This window comes from Panthera onca, chromosome A3 (assembly GCF_046562875.1).
Source record: "Panthera onca isolate mPanOnc1 chromosome A3, mPanOnc1 haplotype 2, whole genome shotgun sequence".
Classification (NCBI taxonomy): domain Eukaryota; kingdom Metazoa; phylum Chordata; class Mammalia; order Carnivora; family Felidae; genus Panthera; species Panthera onca.
In genome coordinates, this window is record NC_138341.1 from 137,485,625 (window position 1) to 137,492,999 (window position 7,375).

At 49.3% G+C, this 7,375-nt stretch overlaps 1 long non-coding RNA gene across 1 annotated transcript; it reads right to left on the bottom strand.

Moving 5' to 3' along the window:
- Window positions 1-3,891: 3,891 nt before the first annotated feature.
- Window positions 3,892-6,724, bottom strand: LOC132688107 (uncharacterized). Its single transcript, XR_009614414.2, has 3 exons — window positions 6,613-6,724; window positions 5,378-5,498; window positions 3,892-3,989 (listed from the first exon to the last, which is right to left on the bottom strand). It is a non-coding gene; the product is annotated as an uncharacterized LOC132688107 (long non-coding RNA).
- Between the last annotated feature and the right edge of the window lie 651 nt (window positions 6,725-7,375).

Consider the following 7,375-nt stretch of genomic DNA (forward strand, 5'->3'; position numbering starts at 1 on the left):
AAAATTGATTTCTTATTAAATTATGTGTGTAGGTAGGTTCTAGTATTTCATTTGGGGAGTAACATATACCCTTGACTAATCGCCGTGGCATGACCCAGATGAGATGTGGGTGGGAAATGATCGAGCCCCCTCCCCAAACCACGGAGAGTGGACAGGGGTTGGGTCCCCCACAGACGGAATCCTGGTTGTCAAAACAACAACAACACACCCTGGAAGCCACACCTACTACACATGGTCAGAGAGAAAATGCCGTGAAAAAAATAGAAGCGTGTTCAGAAATAAATGTGGATTCAAAAAATCAATACATGTGTATTCGTCGGGGTTCTACAGAGAAACAGAACCTACAGGACATGAATACATACGGAAAGAGATCTATTACAAGGAATTGGCTCCCACGGTTATAAAAGCCGAAGTCCCATGGTTGTAGTCAGCCAGCTGGAGGCCCAGGAGAGTGGACGGCATGGCTCCAGTCCGAGAGCCAGCTGGCCGGTGTGATGCTCAGGGAGAACTGGCAATTCTGTGTGAGACCGAAGGCCAGGAGAATGGTGTCTGAGTCTGAAAGGAGTCAGGCAAGAGAGGAGCCACCTCTTTCTAAGGGAAGTTCAGCTGCTCTGCTCATCCAGCTCTTCAGCTGATTGGGCAAGGCCCACCCACACGGGGAGGGCAATCTGCTTCAGTCTTATCTGAAGTCCCCTTACAGACACAACCGGTGACATGTTCAACAAATATCTGGGCACCCTGTGACTCAGTCAAGTTGACACATAAGCTCAACCGTCCCAACACGTAAAATTAAAGTCACAGACTGTATCCATGGGAGCGAAAAACTTCCTGCTATGGAAGTCTATGCAACTTGGGGCACCTGGGTGGCTCAGTCGGTTAAACATCCAACTTCAGCCTAATCTCACGGCTTGTGGGTTCAAACCCCATGTCAGGCTCTGTGCTGTCAGCTCGGAGCCTGGAGCCTGCTTCGGATTCTGTGTCTCCCTCTCTCTCTGCCCCCTCCCCCGCTCTCACTCTCACTCTCTTTCAAAAATCAAGTCAAAATCAAACTCAGTGACTTACGTAAGTCAGCACTCCTCCACTGTGGCACCAGTGACACTCCGGGGCAGAGGACCCTCGGTTGTGGGGTGTCTTGTGATCTGTGGAGTGTTGAGCAGCATCCCTGGCCTCCCTGCTAGGTGTCCCCCCCGTTTTGACAACCAGCACTGACAGGTGTCCCCTGAGAGACAAACCTCTCCCTGCGGAGGTGGGACCGCGTGCTCAGAAGGGAGCATCTCGAACCACGCAGGGCTGGCTTCTGATTTTGCCACAGCTTAATGGGGACAATGGGCCGTATGTGCCATTAGAGACAAGCGGGGACACCACGGATACTGCTCTGGACACTTCCCAGCTCCGGGTCAGGGAGGCTTCTCAGCACCTGTGTGCAGAGACCCACGCTCACTCGGTCCCCCTGCTCACCTTCACAGTGGCATCAGGGTGCAGGCTCCCCCTTCCCGCAGAGGCGGGTGCTGGCCGGGGTGCGAGCCGCTCGGTGCCAGGCAGAGAGTGACGGCCGGAGCTGGTTGACAAGGTCAGTTCTCAGAGCACAAAGACGCACGTCTCTTTAAACTCACCTAACGACGTTTCAGAGTAGGATTTGATGGACACTCGCACATTCAGTGTGAGAGATTTAAGACTTGTGATTAAATTGGATCCCATTAAAGATTAATATAAAATTAGATTCAAAAATAGCTTTAAAGGGCCTTTACATTCAAAAGAGTTAAGCAGGGGGGAAAAGGAGTTAAGCAGAGATTCAAAAACAGAATGTGGTCCAAGGCATAGAGACAGTGGCCTGCATTCCTTCTTGGACAGGAAGTTTCCAGCATGGTACCTCCAATCAAGGATGGGTGCTTCCTCTGAGCTCCATGCGTGCAGGGTAAAGAGAAGGCACCAAAGGACAAACCAGACAAACGACCTTTCCCAAGGTGCGGCTGGGAGCTCCCGTGACCTTTCCCAAGGGTGCGGCTGGGAGCTCCCCATGGAAGCCTATTCTCTGTCGGGCCTTGGGCACCAAGGGCTCTGGGGCCCAGATCCTCCTCTGCTTCCTCCCATTCTTCAGGGTCAAGTGCAGGGTCTCTTTGCATGAGAGGCTCTTATCGTTAATAATGCTGTTCACCTAGGGCTCACTGTTTGCCAGGTACTTGGTTCACAGCTTTCTTCAGATGGTTGCATTTAGTCGTCTGAAGGTCCTTCACCCCTTCTCCAGCTGAGGAAAAGCGAGGGGATGTGCTCTGCCTCCAGGTGACATGGCCAGGGAGGGGCGGAGATGCACTGAGATCAGAGCGGCTGGACACGCGGCTCCCAAGGCTCTCCCACATGAACGCGAGCAGACTGAACCCACGCTGGGCCTCTGGGTGCGGGAAGAAGGAGGTGAAGGCAAGAGACCCGGCTGAGAGCTCTCGGTGCAAACACTCCAGCACCCAGGGGATCAGTGCTTCTACTCCTAATTCACGGGGGAGGGTCTGGGTGGTGCACTGCCGTACCCGCTGTTGTCGATACGCAGAAATCAATGGCGTTTCTACGCCTGAGCAGCAAATCAGGCGTGACAAAATATTTTAAAAATACCATTTATAATAGCTTCAGAAATGCTTAGGCATAAATTTAATTAAGGTGCAAGAACTCTCCCCCCCAAACTAGAAAGCATTACAGAGAGACTACGGTAGCCTGAAGTAAATGGGAAAATATGCTGTGATCAATTCCGTGAAGACCACAGGTCCCCCTAGATTGATTACAGCCCATGAAATCTTTATAAAACCCTAGCCGTCCATTTTGTAGAAACTGAGAAGCTGATTCTAAAATATATATGGAAATGCAAAGAACTTGGACTAGCCAAAGAAATAGAATAGGAGGAAAAGGAGGAGGAGGAGAAGGAGGAGAGGAAAAAGAGGGAGAAAATGTTGGCGATCTCAGTCTATCTCCCTTCATCATTTATTATCCTGTAATAACCAAGACTGTGGTATGCGCATAAAGAGATAAACTGGTTGATGCGAGAGAACAGAGACCAGAAGGAGGCCCACCCATGTAGAGAGAATGGGTTATTTTTCTCACAAAAGTGTCAAGATAATTCCTTGGGGAAAAAATTCTCTTCCACTGCCAGGGCCAGAATAACTGGATGTAGAGACATCATCATCATCACCATCATCATCGGCACCATGATCTCAACCCCCGCCTCACACCATACACAAAAATACACACAAGACCGATTATACACTATCATAAACGCTAAAACTATAAATCTTGTAGAGGATAACAGCAGAGATTAGCTTCGTGAGCTGGGGAGAAGTGCCGATTTCCTCAACATCATCTGAAAGTTACAATAATTAATAAATCAGACCTCCTCAGGGTGAAAAACGTCTGCTTTCTAAAAGAGATTGTTGAGAAAGTGAAAAGATGAGCCAAAGTCTGCTTCAGAAATATTCACAAGCACACATACCTGAGAAAAAGCCTGTATGGATTAAAAAAAAAAAAATCTTCTCTAAATCAATCATAAAAAGACAAACAGTGCAACTTTTATAGGTAAAGACCTGACTAGGCATTTTACAAAAGGATGTGTACAAATAGCTAAGAAGTAAGTACACGAGGTGGTGCTCAGTGTAGTCAGTGATCAGGGAAAAACACATCTGGTCCACACAGAAAAGCCTGTTCCCCCCACTGGAGTGGCTCGTCCGTGGTGGCCACGGATGGAGTCACCAGAACTCCCTGCACTGCGGATGGAAATACAAAATGACAAAACCTCTCGAAACACAGATTGGCGGTTTTGTGCAGGTCTAAAAAAAGCTATCCCATCACCCAACTCTTCCGTTTTACCCAAGAGAACTGAAAATAAAATATACCCCCAAACAGACTTGTTTTATTCATCGCCAAAAACCGGAAACAACCCCAGCATCAACAGGTGAATGTACCACCCGTTGAATATGACGCATCAGCAGAAGGGACCCATCCTCTGGTACCTGTAGCAAAAGGAAGTAATCAGCACCAAGCTGTGTGAAAGATGCCAGGCGCAAAGAAGTACCTTCTGTCTGATTCCGTGTGTGCGAGAGTCTGGAAGGAACACCACCGGGCCAGGACAATCGGAAGCAGACCTGACTTCTTATGGGGCTGGGGGGCGGGGACTGCCAGCCAAGGAGCACGAGGGAAAATTCTGGATGGATGGAAAAGTTCTGGGTCTGGTTCAGGGTATGTATGTTTGCCGAAGCTCATACAACTACTCACTTGAAATCTGCCTTTTATGGAACGTAAATTACACCTCCGTGAAGCTGATGAAAGTATAACCATTTCAAGACAAGCGTTCATCACAAGTATGACGTGGTATTTCCTAGTCGTTAAAGATTTGAACTCGGGACCCTGGGTTCTTTCCCTGGCTTTACCATTCATCAGCTTGGCAACTATGGATAAGTCACTCAATGTTCTCCTGCCCCAGTTTCCTCATCTGTAAAGTGGGTATGATGGCAATCCCTGCTTCACAGACGGTTGCTTGAAGGATTCAAAGTGTTGATACATGTAAAGCACCTTCAGCAGGGACCAAGCACATTCTGTGGTCTGTGTGCCCTTCCCCCGTTGGCCTTCGGAAGGCTGATGTTCTAATAGCACATCGGCAGGATTCAAAGGAACAGCGATGAACTTGGGGCCAGGTGACCGGGGCTCTACCCTCAATTCTGCTAACCGCCCATCAGGCAGGCTTAGGAAAGCTATGTACCTTGACTCTTTTTCCCCACCTGCCAAATGAGGTCGAATTGCAACTCTTCGTGGACCCCTTTCTCCATTTTTGCCTTGTCCACACTGCACATATCTTATTATTTGCTGAATATTTTCCTTTAAATCAACTTGTGTTTTTTAACTCCAATATATATAGCCTCATCCTAAATTATAATATGAATCAAATTAAGGGTTTGATTTGTTCATTAGAAGTTTTTTCTAAGATACATTTAAGGAGGGGGGCGCCTGGCCGGCTCAGTCAGTTGAGCTTCTGACTTCGGCTCAGGTCATGATCTCACGGTTCGTGGGTTCAAGCCCTTCGTCGGGCTCTGTGCTGACAGCTTGGAGCCTGGATCCCACTGTGGGGGGATTCTGTGTCTCTCTCTCTCTCTCTGCCCCTCCCCCGCTCATGTTCTGTCTCTCAAAAATAAATAAATGTTAAAAAAATATTTTTTAAAGATACATTTAAGGAGTCATTATTTGATCATTGGGAGAAAAGAGCCCAGCTGTGTGTTCACGGACTCCCTAAAACCATTCTGTGCGCCTCCAGCTGCGTGCACATTGAGAGAGACAGGGTGAATGACGTACGAACCCTCCCCTGCTTGCACTCCCAAAGCCCGTATGGCTCTGCGAGTAGACTCACATCTTGGCTGTGCTGGGGAGAAGCAGCCACCCACGCAGCTCCAGGAGGCGGCTGGGAGGCGGCTGCGGCCAGGATGCCCAGCGTCTGGGTGGTGACGGGGATGGGGTTTCCACGGGAGACACTACCGAGACGTAGAGAGAGCAAGAAAAATGGTCTGTTAGTCTGTGTGGACTCCCCATTCAAGACTCCGTATTCTCTCCACCCAGATGCTGTCTGCTGTTGCTCGGTATTTCCACTGGGAAAACCTATGGGAATCACAACCTGGGACTCGACTTTTCACGTTAATAGTAATGACAACCCACGGGTGTTAAGTAAGCTAGAACCAAATTGACGTGCAGGCCATAAATTGGAAGTTCTCTGAAACACGGATGTCATAACTCTTATCTTGTCTTTGCTCAACAGACGCTTTACTTTCTCATAAGCCAAGAGCACAGAGCAATCACATTTACCTAATAGGCAAATGCTCCTTCCAGATTAAACACCCTTGTCCAGAGAGTTGCACCCCTTGTCTCAAGACATCGGCATCTCCGTGTGGTTTACTGAGCTCTCAGGCAAACTGAGAGTAACATGATGTGAGGCCAGAGGAAGGGGCGAGAGCGGGCTCATTTAGAATGGAGGTTGGCAGGGGCACCTGGGTGGTTCTGTCCATTGAGCGTCCGACTCGGGCTCAGGTCATGATCCCACGGTCCGTGAGTTCAAGCCCCACATCTGGCTCCATGCTGACAGCTCAGAGCCTGGAGCCTGCTTTGGATTCTGTGTCTCCCTCTCTCTCTCTGCCCTTCTCCCCCTCACATTCTCTCTCTCTCTCTCGTGTGCACTCTCTCTCTCAAAAAATAAACATTAAAAAAAAAAGTGGAAGTTGACAACATTTTTGTGTCGAGGGCCAGGAAGTGAATATTTTCATCTTTGTGGACTTCTGTCACGACTGCTCACTCTGAAAGCAGCCACAGACAACCTGTAAATGGGTAGGCATGGCTGCCCCCCAGGCACACCCGGGCATGGCGTGTGACTCCATCCAGTGACCTCGGACCACAGAGGCCACCGCCTGCAGCTGGGTCCACTCCTCAGGGGCTGGGGGACCGGGTCCTCGATGAACTGAATGCACCCGGAACAGAGAGGGCAGAGTCTTGCCTGTCTAAGCTCCGGTCAACTTTGCTTTCCTGACCCATGCTCACAGAACTGTTCTTCACTCAAAACCAAGAGCCCCAGGACACGGGGGCCGCGTCCCCCTCTACCTCTGTGCCTCCCATCCCCCAGTCTGTAGCCCTGGGCTCCAGGAAAGCCCGTTAGTTCTCGATGAGCCAGGGCATCCTTTTCAATGTTGCAGACAAATAGCCAAAGAACACTTTCTTCTTGCTCCTCAGTGACCCCTAAATAGAACCTGGTCGCAGACTTTGTGACACGGTTGGTTGAACACAGCGATGCCACCCTGTGAGGGATCTACCCAGTGAGGGCTGGTTAAATTGTGCCAGATAGAAGTACACGTTCAGTCGGATTTCCTCAGCTAATAAACAGGGCTATGTCACAGACGACTTCAGAGACCCCACTCGCCCTCAAAACGTAATGATTACGTGTAACGAGGGCACAGATGTCCAGTGAGTGGAGCGCCCCAAGGCCCAGGGCGACTCGTCTGAGCAAAAGACCTTCAGCATATCATTGTTTGCATCTTTGATTTATAGCTTTTCAAAAGGCAACTGAAGTCTAGAACAGCTGTTTGGGCTGGAGATACAGGCAGAACAGAAAGACGGGTCTCCAAATGTTTCCAAATGTCTCTGGCACACTTGGAACCAAATGGTAGCATTACCAGATCTTTTAAGGGGAAAAGCAAAACGAGACAAAAACAAAAACCACCCCCTACCCACACACAATAAGGAGCTAGCTGCCAAAAGATACCTCTCTGCATCGGTTTTTGGTTGAAACAAACACCCTGAAAAATCTCCCTCCAGCCCGACCTCCTTGTCAAGGTCAGAAATGGCGCTCAGACCCACCAGCCGGTGA